Source organism: Platalea leucorodia (genome assembly GCF_965183815.1).
Source record: "Platalea leucorodia genome assembly, chromosome: 4".
Lineage (NCBI taxonomy): Eukaryota > Metazoa > Chordata > Aves > Pelecaniformes > Threskiornithidae > Platalea > Platalea leucorodia.
This window is the reverse complement of record NC_138826.1, coordinates 10,141,204-10,151,141: the sequence shown is the minus strand read 5'-3', so window position 1 is coordinate 10,151,141 and position 9,938 is coordinate 10,141,204.

The following is a 9,938-nucleotide window of genomic DNA, read 5'->3' as shown; positions in this document are numbered from 1 at the left end:
GCCGTTTCATTTGTATGTATACCAGGTTGCGGCAGTTCCTTTTTTGGAAAAGCAAGTGTATTCATCAGCTTAAAAATGAGTGTCATTTTGTAGAAGTTCTGCTGTTTAAGTACCTGTATTTACCTGTATGCTTGAATTGTTATTGTGAAATAAGTATGTAACTTGAAGTATTTCAAAGCTGCAAGGTAAATTTTCTGTTCTGTTTTTGTTTTATACCACCGTGTGCTGCTAAGCACTTTAGCTTTTATTTTGCTGTTGAATGCACATAACTTTATGGAATGGCCATTGCATTGTGAGTCTGTTCTGCAAACTTACATTTGCAATTACTGTAATCATAAAGCTTACTTCAACTTTGGTACCATTAATTTTACTTGAAAAACTGTATCTTATCTTGATTAGTCGTCTTTCAACTTGATTTCTGCTCTGAAGTTAGACTGAAAATTGTTCTTCATAAACTTGGTTTCAGTATCACTAAAGGCTGACTCTTGTCCTGGACTGCATATAGGTAGTTCTTTCTAAAATCAGTAAACACTTAAACGCACACAGTTCCTTATTTCCACTTGCGCTGCGTAATATGCATCTGTGAGTATTGTTTTGAAGTAAATTGTATTAGAGCTGTTTTGTCTGTAGCTATGTTGTCAGGATTTCTGCCCCATCAAGTTTTTTTTCACATCACAATAGAAGCATCATAATAGAAAAGTCCCATTCTGGGATATGACAAAAATACTGAATCATATTATTAACAATTTTTCAGTATTCCAAAATGTAGTTGGTACCCAGTTGTCATTTAAGACTAATCCAGTGGTAATGTTACTAAAGAATGCCAGATTCCTGTTCATAGAGCACAGTAGACATTTGCTTATTGAAACTGCAGGCTCAACTTTTTTGTCTACTTGAAGTATATATTTTAAGTTTGGACTTTGTGCAAATTGGAAGGATCTTGAGATTAAACTTGTTGTGAAAGTGAGATTTTTTTTGTTTGACTTAATGTTTTATTACACTTAAATTGCCTCAGATTTTTTTTTTCCTGCCTCTTAGGTTTTGTTGCATCATCTTCTTGCAGTATCTAATAATTAGACAAACTCTTGCACTTGAGTGAGTCTCTAGAGATTTCTTTGTGCCCGCAGTTCTGAACCAAGACCCTGGCTGTCTCAAGTGTCCTCCGACTTCCTGGGACAAGCACTTGCCCACAGGCAAAGCAACTCGGTGATGCTTTAGTGCTCCCATGGCTTTTGTTCACTTTTCCACATACCGCAAGTAGTCATTGCATTTCAGAAGATGACTTTGACTGCAGTTGTCAGAAGTAGTCACTTTTTGTCTACACTTCATAAGCAGGAGAAAGGAAAATTGAATCTTTCCTTGTTCTACTCAGGCAAAAACCCCTGGAGAGCAGTGGTTGGTGTTTCACTTGGAGCTGTGTGGATGGTGCAGCACAAAGGTATCTGGCAGTAATTCTTCTAGACAGGGGAAGAAAAGGAGAAGTAAGACTTCATATGGTTCAGAGACTTTGTTCACTCCTTAATTTCAGATGAAGTCTTCGGAAACACTGATGTAGGGACAAATCAAACAAGAAATGTGGTAACCTCTGGGACTTCTTGGTATAGTCTTGGGTTCCTCTTGCTTTCTTTTTCTCTGCTACTTTTAATCTGTAATTGAAATCTGTTCTTGAAGTGAGAAACTATCAGCTATGGATTATATTTATGTAAATGTTAGTATAGAATCTAATTTTGAAGTAAATTTCCATGTGTGATTATGCCTGAACAAAGGTTATTCTATGAAACACCTAAACCATAACATCCACGCTCTTGGTAAATAAAATTTCTTAATTCCTCTCTGTCCTCTCTGTAGAAGAAAAACAAAAGTGAACTTGGAACTCTAGAATAACATAGAACTTCTGAAAGGGAAGTAGTATAAACTTAATCATATAGCACTGAAAAACAGGGATTTTTTTAATCCTTAAAGGATCATTTTCATTTCCTCATGGTCAGAGGAACTAGAGTATACTTCGTTCACTGGGTTTGACTGAACTTTTTTATGTATTTATTATTTAGCAGTTGGTGTTGCGTTCCATTCCTAACTCTGCCTACTGTGAGGTAGACACAAGGGAGCGTACAGATTGCAGAATTACTGATCGGTGTGTAGTTTTGTGTGGGAAGAGATGTGCAAGATACTCTTCAACTACAAGTGCTCAGTCTTGTGCAATTGCCAGTCCTTGCACGTGTCAGATGCTGGTTAAGCCTGTCAGGTGGAGGCGATACCATGCTGTTAAAAAGCAATGCTGTCTTGAGGTGTGGACTCCTGATGTCTTGCTTTCTACTTTCCAACTTACTATGAGTAGGTCTGATACCTTCTCCCCTCCTAAATATATCTTTACTTTTTCTGAAGGTAGTTTTTTATTCGTAAGAGCATTGCTCAGTCACAGTGTGCACATCATCCTCTCCATGTTTCAGGTTTTTAACAGCTATGTTGTGGTAACCCTATCACGTAAGACCGAAATGTTCTTTCTAAAGCTGGACTATCCTGTCGTGCCAGTATATTTAAAATTAATTGCTCTGGTGCTGCTTTCTTCCTTGGCTTTTACTGTGGGAGCTGCTTTTTGGTGGTGGGTGTGTGGTGGGGTGGAATCTAGCCTGATTACCGACCTTTGCAGCAAAGAGAAGAGCAAAACACTGAGCAAGGTCCAGGTGCTGCGTGCCCATGGCACAGCTCATCTTGTGTCCTTGTTCTTGCTGTGGAGTTCTTGCATTGCTCAACTTTCAAGGGTAGGGGCTGTTGACAGGGTGAGACAGGTAGGCACCGCCTGTCCTGCTCGGGAAAAGAAGTAAAAAGCAGAATAAGGAAAGCTGATTTAAGAATGGGATCTGCTATGTTAGTATAGCTTCTGTTAGAGAATAATCTTTATTACATATTTAAATTCTAGTTTATTCTTAGAAAATGTAGTTATTTATAACTCCAAAATAGATGAAGTTAACACTTTTTAAAGAGTATTAACTTGTATGGTTCAAAAAACCCAAAACCAAACAAAACCAAAAACCCCCAAAACCAAAAAACCCAACAAGAACCCAACAAAACCCAAACAAAAAAGACAACAACAAAAAAAACCCCCACCCAACAACATTCTAATAAAAAAAAAAACTCCCCCAAACATCCAACCAAAAAACCCCCCATAATTTTTAAAACAGGCCCCCTAAATACTTCCTCCAGGTGTAGCAGGTATGAATTTGGTACTCTTTACTCGCAGGTGGAGAATAGAAACAAGCATTAGGGAAAAGGTTGGCTCTCTATGAAGCTACGTTACGGCTGTTGTAACCCTGGGGTGTGTGGTTCTGCCTCGGCGTGGTGTGCTCCGGGGGTGCGGGCATTTTCAGCCGCACTGGGTCTATCGGACGAGCCGGTACAGCAGCGTGACTCTGACACGGGTGGTCTTGGGTTTGGGCTGGGTTTTTTTTTCCCCAAGTCCCAGTTGTGAATGGGAGGGCGTGATGGATGAGGAGAGGCTGTCGCAGCTGCACACGATATAAATCCAAGCGTGAAGGAGGCTGCTCAGAAACCCATCAGGTGTGCAAGTGCTGCGCAAGAGAGTCTTGCAGAGAACAGGTAAAATGCAACTCGGACCGCTTTTTTTTTTCCCCCTTTTTTAGTCGATATTATCTTAAACCTCTGCCTTAGAGGCGCGGGGCCGTGCGGGCAAGCCGAGGCGCGGCGGGGCGGCGGGTCCGTTCCGGCGCCGGGGCAGAGGAGGGGGCCGCGGGCGGGGAGGGCAGCGCCGCCGGGGCCGCGCTCCTCCTCTGGCTGCCGCCGCTCCCCGGGGGCCGCGCCGAGCCCGGGGGCCCCCCCGGGTCTCGGCCCCCAGCGGGCCGCGGCGGTGGCGCCGGTCGGGACGGGGGGGGCTGAGCCCCAGCCCCGCCGCGTTGTGCCTTTGGTCCGGCTGCGCCGTGCCGCCGAGGGCGTCAGCTTTGCCTCTGTGCTCGGTAAAGGGGCTTGGTTATTAAAACAGCAAAAACCCCACCGCCCGGGAAAGCAGAGCTAGCCCGTGCCGTAACGCTTTAATTGGCTTGTTCCTGGCAGTTTTGGGGTGCGGCCAGGGGAAAGCGCTCAACTTGCCAGGGCAGGCGCTCAGTCGGGTTGTGTCTCGTGTCCTTGGTGAAAACCTTTCTGCAGAAGACACAAAGACGACTTGATCAAGTCTTGATCAAGGAAGAACTGAAGGACCTGGGATGATATCTGCAACATGCCCAGACACTTGTATTTCATTAAAGAAATTAGAGTAGCTCCTGTCTTTGGGTACGCACAAGAGCGGCTCTTCCCGATGTGGTCTAATGGCTGGAGGCGGACTCCCTGTCTGGTTCCCAGCTGCGCTACAAACTCGTGCGCCTCCGAGCACGTTGCTGTCTCGCTGCGTCTTGGTTTCCATAGATGTTAGAGAGGGATAAAGATGCTTCCCCAATGGCCTGGAGTGGAAAGGAAACGGGGAGGCGGCAGGACCCTGCTTCCAAGTTACCTGGGAAAATGCGAACAGACATTAAAATGTGACCTGGAAATTGTGAAAATGATTTCACCAGGGCTTCTGCTAAGTTGACTTCCATTTTGTTTGTGTATTTTGTGTAGTGAGGATGAGGCATCAGTGGGAGGCAAGTCCCACGTATAACCACATTTTCCCACTTTCTTCAGAGAGGGCTGCGTGTGTGCTGACCCACGCCTCGCGCGCTGCCTGCTGGGGTGGTTAACCGCATCGTCTTCAGTGCGTGCTCCTAAAGACGTCTGGGTCTTCTAGGAAGAGTCTAAGAGGGATAAGTACGTGGAATGACTAAAAAAAATAAATCTCTTTTAACCTTATCGTAATTCTGCAGAAAAACCCTGTGGAAGATTCATACTTTCTAAAGCCCCTTTAGGAAGGGCCCGCAGGCCTCTGTCCTGAAAACGCGTGCAGGTAACAGCTTGTGTGTGTCTGCAGGAGCGGTGCCACGGAGAAAATTCCCAGGCCGTGGCTTGTCCCTGGGGCTCACAGAGATACACCAGGAGGATAAAGTGTGAATTGGGGTTAGTTTTGTAAAAGCGGCTGGGTATGTGATGATCAGGAACATCTTGGCGTCATGCATGCTGAGGTGAGGACAGACTGTCTCACGTTCTGAGAGCGAAATTGAATACCAGAGATGTCAAAAAAGGATTTTTTCCTCCCTCCCTCCCTGCAGCCTCTGCTGTAGGTAATCTTTGCAACTGACTGGCTTGCAAAGGTAGAATTCCTCCTCTTCTGCAGTATCGGGTGCTGGGGAAGCACGGGCCAGAATTTTGTTTCCTGAAGAGGAAGGCTAGTCATAGCAATCTTTAAGTCCTTATTCCTGCTTGTGGTACTGTGAGGTTTGTCCTTCCAAGCCAGCCAGCAAGTGCCCGTGGTTTGAGGCCTGGCTTCGTTAACAACCGGCTTGATGCTCTTTGGCTAACAGTTTGCTTCTGCCGCAGGCAGCGAGCTCCCCTTCCAGCGCTGCCAGGAACGCGTCGCCTCTGCGTTCTGCCCGCGGGGGAGGCCCTCCGGACGGTGATGCTGCTGAGCGAAATAACAGAGGGCTTTTTGTCTTGTGAGACAAAGTGACAAACCTAAGGTTTCTTCTGTCCCCCCGGCAAGCTTTTGGACAAAGGCATCTGTGTGGCATGGTGGTACAGCTAAGAAATAAGGCAGAGAGATGTTGGCTTGCTGATATGCACAAGAAAGCTGCCTGCTGCAAGGGTGCAGGGACCGTGATCCTCTCCCACCTCATTTTTGGGAACTGTTCACACCTGCTCATGGTGCAGGTGGATCAGGAGTTGATTGACCTCAGGCGTGGATGTTTCTGCTGGTACGAGGCAGTGCAAGTCAGGCCCTGAGCCGGCACCCAGCTGTAGCCTTCCCAGATTTGCACAGCTCGGGGTGGGGGGCGACAGGGGACAATTACAGTAATTGCATTGGAACCCATAGCCTTGAATTAGTAGGTCCCAGCAGGGTATGTGACCAAGTTATCTGCGTTCTTTCATAACCTCAATGTAATTATATTGTTTGAGTATTTATTTTCTTATGCTGCCGTTGGTTTGTCCTGAGACACCGAGTTCCCGCAGATCACTGCGCCCCTTTTCTCAGCCACTGCACAAAGCGTTTCTTCCAGCGTCCGCGCTGGCTGCCTGCTGCTGCGAGGCAGCGCTGAGCGCTTGCGATGTTGAGGCAGGCTCTGGCTCCCTTGGGTGGTCTTGCATGTGGCATCCAGCAAAGGATAAAAAAGAGGAGACGTTCGTGGAAACACTCCCGCTGTTGTAGCTACAGGCAAAGTCAGCAGCATGAGCGCTTCTGTCAGAACAAACTACACAGTGAAGTTTAGCACAAGCTCTTGAGTCAGGAAGGTGTCTCGTATTCTGTAACTCGTGGGTCGTAAAGGACCTGATCTGCAGTATGTTGGTTTTGACAGTATCCCATGTGAGCAGTGCTGCAAGATCAAGGTCTCTTTATGTACAGGAGCCCTTATTGCATGAGGGGAAAGAGCCTGTCAGAGCTGTGCCTTGCTGCAGAACCAGGGGGGTTGTTGAATAAACAAGCTGGTTTTGCAGAATATCTTATGGAAATTTAATCTTGTTTATCACTTGGAGAAAAAAGTTCTCAAAAGTTTTAGACTGAAATTTGTCATGTTTAACTTCTGCTTAAACATTTCCACATCGTCTTCTTCCTCCCACTGGTAGCTGCCCCCAGCCGGGGCAGTGCCCGTGGCCGGGCAGAGGAGACACCTGGAGTTCCCAACAGAGGTGGCCCACTGCCTCCAAACCTGGGCAAGAAGAAAAAAGTAAAATTTATTTATGGAAAACGGGCTGAGGGAGACTGAAAGAGGGGCTAGCAAAATTGGCCTCCTCTCTTTCCTCCCTACACGTAAGTGCCAGATGAGCCCCTAGCAGTGGGCTCCTCTCAGCAAGCCGGTGCCGTGTCCTCCCCAGGAGACGGAGCAGTGCTGAAGGGAGCCACAGAGGTAACTGCAGTGACAGGGGCTCGCTTGGCTTGTTAAGAATATGCTTTAATGAATATGCAGCATAGTCTTTTCTGCTTTCTCCCCTACTATTAAATAAAAGGGGGACAGTTTGAAAAATAAGCTGGAGATGCTTTTTGTTGCAAGCCACGTCTCCGAGATGAGAAGAGGTGGTAATTAAAGCAGCTGACTGGTACTTTTAAGTATTTTCTACTTGTCCCAGTACAAGAGTAACATTTGCCCCAAAGCAGTGTACATGATATTAACTGTTCTGGTTACAGTCTGTAGAAGCAGGGTATGTTCATACGGATGTACACAGGATAGCATCTCGTGGTGGTGTTGCATGCCAGGAAAGTTGAGCAAGGTACACGACATCAGCTGCAAACCTTGCCCTGTCTTACAGAGACACCGGCCCACAGTAGTTTTTGGATCCCTTCTCAGCCAGGCGCTTGCCCTGCTGTAGGTGCAGCTGTCGGACCTGGTTCCTCATCCAGGTGGCCATGGTGGCCGGTGGTGGTGGGTTCACTCTGTTTTCAGATTACAGTTTCGTTCTGTCTCATTAGTAGGAATAAGCAAGCTCAGATATTTTGCAGATGGTGAAAGACATGTTGGGAAGATACTTGTCAAAAAGAGCTTTTCCCCCCTCTACCTCTCTCTCCCCTCTCCTGTCTCACTCCTCCAAATAAGGTACGCATAGTTAGACTTACTTAGCTTTGCATAAGTTGTTGTCATATTTATGTGGCCAAGTGAGAATCTGGGTACAAAAAATAGTTTTGACTGAGAGTGGTTAAAAAAAAAAAAAGATTATTTTTGACTCGGTACTAATGCAGATGTTTTTGAAATTCCCTTTCTTAATGGCCAGGAAGATAAAATGAAAAGGTCCTTCACTTACCACCCCATCCCCCAGCAAAGCTGATGTCTAAAGTTCCTGGACTGCTTCTAATCCTGGGCTAATGCTGATGAGCAGTGGGTGATGATGAAGCTTTCTGTCAATTCCTGCTGCGGAGAGTCTAGCTGGGCTGAAAGGCAAAGAATTCATCCTGTAAATTAGTTGATTTAAGCCCAAGATAAGACCCAGTTGTAGAAGCATCTCGACCTGTCAATGTCTTGTATGAAAACAACCTGAAATCCCCCCACGCCTGTCACATCTGGTTGCAAGCAGAGGCTTGTCCTCCTTTGGGTGTCGTGTGCTCCGAAATTAGCTCCTAGAAAGAATGTCCTTGGGGCATGGCAAAAGGATGACCTTACCTCTGTGGCATGTGCCAGGGCTTGAAGCTGCTGATGGACGCATGAAGTCATGTTTTGTGTTTACCTCCCTTTACTTAAGCAAGCTCGGGATCTGTTAAATTGGCAGTGGCAGGCTGGCGGGGGTGTTGGGAGGATGCGTTGAAGGGTGATGCTTGTAAAGCACCTGGTACTGGGTAAGGAACCGCAAGACACAGTGTAATTGTGCCTGTGATCCCTATGACACTTAATCCCCTCTCCATTGTGGACCCATGCAGGGGACTGAGCACGGCCTGCTACAGGTATCTTGCCTTGTCTGATGCGAGGGGTGTGAGGTGCAGGCATCTGCGTGGGCTTAATGGGCCCTTGCTCTGACCAAATGTGTCTGGGATGAATGCTAGAGGTTGCCCATTGCTTCAGGTGTCTTGCCCACTCTTCTGAAGAGAAGAACCTGCCCAGAGGAGAAGTTTCTGTTGCTTAAAGCTTGTCTTGTTTCCAGGGGTTTAAAGCATTATGTGCCCATGGACTCCTGGGAGTACCCATAGGAGGGTCTTTGCACCTACACAAACACAGGGGTGCTGACACACGATTTCAAAAATTGGGGAAACTGAGGAAGCGAGATGCCAGCCCTGAACATTAAATCCAAGTTCAAACAATAAGAAAGAGAGAGGAACCACCGCTTGGCTCCTTCCTCTGACTAAATGTGTTCCTCCCTGTAGGAGCTAGTATACGGAGCTGTGTCAGGGCGATGGCAGTGGAAGGCTGGACTGGGACGGGCAGCGTGGGGGCCCCGTGGGACACCCCGGGAAGCCGTTCCCTGAACCCTGCTGCCCTGACAGATGAGGTTTGCTGGATTACACTTTTGAAGAATTGGCGCCTGGGGTGATGGGAATGGGCCTTTTTTGGCGATTTCACTAACAAGCATCAGTTCTTCCTGGGTTCTTATTAAATACATCATTTACTGCAGAGAAAATTCTTTCCTGAGAAAAAGCCTTCTCTATTTTCTTGGGAAAACAATAGTTTAATAGAACTGGTTCTCAAGAAATGCACTTATTTGTCTTTAACTGCATGATGAAAATCTGTTTTTGCAATGAGAGAGGCAGAGACCCAGCCTGAATCTGGTCAAATTTGCTCTAGCGAGTGCATCCAGCGCTTTTAATCTGGAGGAAAAATAAATATACATGACTTAAACAGAAAGCCAAGGCCTTTACCAGACGCGCTTGGTCTAAATCTGGGCATGCTTGGAAGTGTCACTGAAGTCCTCCTACAATGCGATGGCAGCCTTTCTGATTTCAAAGGAAAAATGAGCAGAAAATTGACTTTGCTGGACATTTATACAGAGAAAGCATCTCCCCAGAAAGCTGGTCCTCAGAAAATGTAAGGCATGAAAGAGCCTGTGGTTGAGTGTTGCTTAAGACCCGCGATGAGGATGGGCAGCGGCGCTGGCCGTGGCAGGTCCCCCTCCGCTCTGCTCCACAGCAGGGGTGGCTCAGCCGGAGACCCAAGCCATGGCGGGGTTGGGGGGACGTGGCTCTGCCCTGGGCTCGGTGAAGCCCCGGAGGAGCTGTCTTTGGCTCTCCACCGGCTCCCCCAGGGCGGCAGGGGCCCTGGTGGGACTCAGCTTTGAGAGGGAGGTGCAGTGAAGAGGGAGCGAAGGAGGGAGGAAAGTGGAGGTCCAAGTAGCTGTGGAAGGAAGGAGAGGAGGGGAGGCTGGGCAGTCCCTCCCTCCCCTGT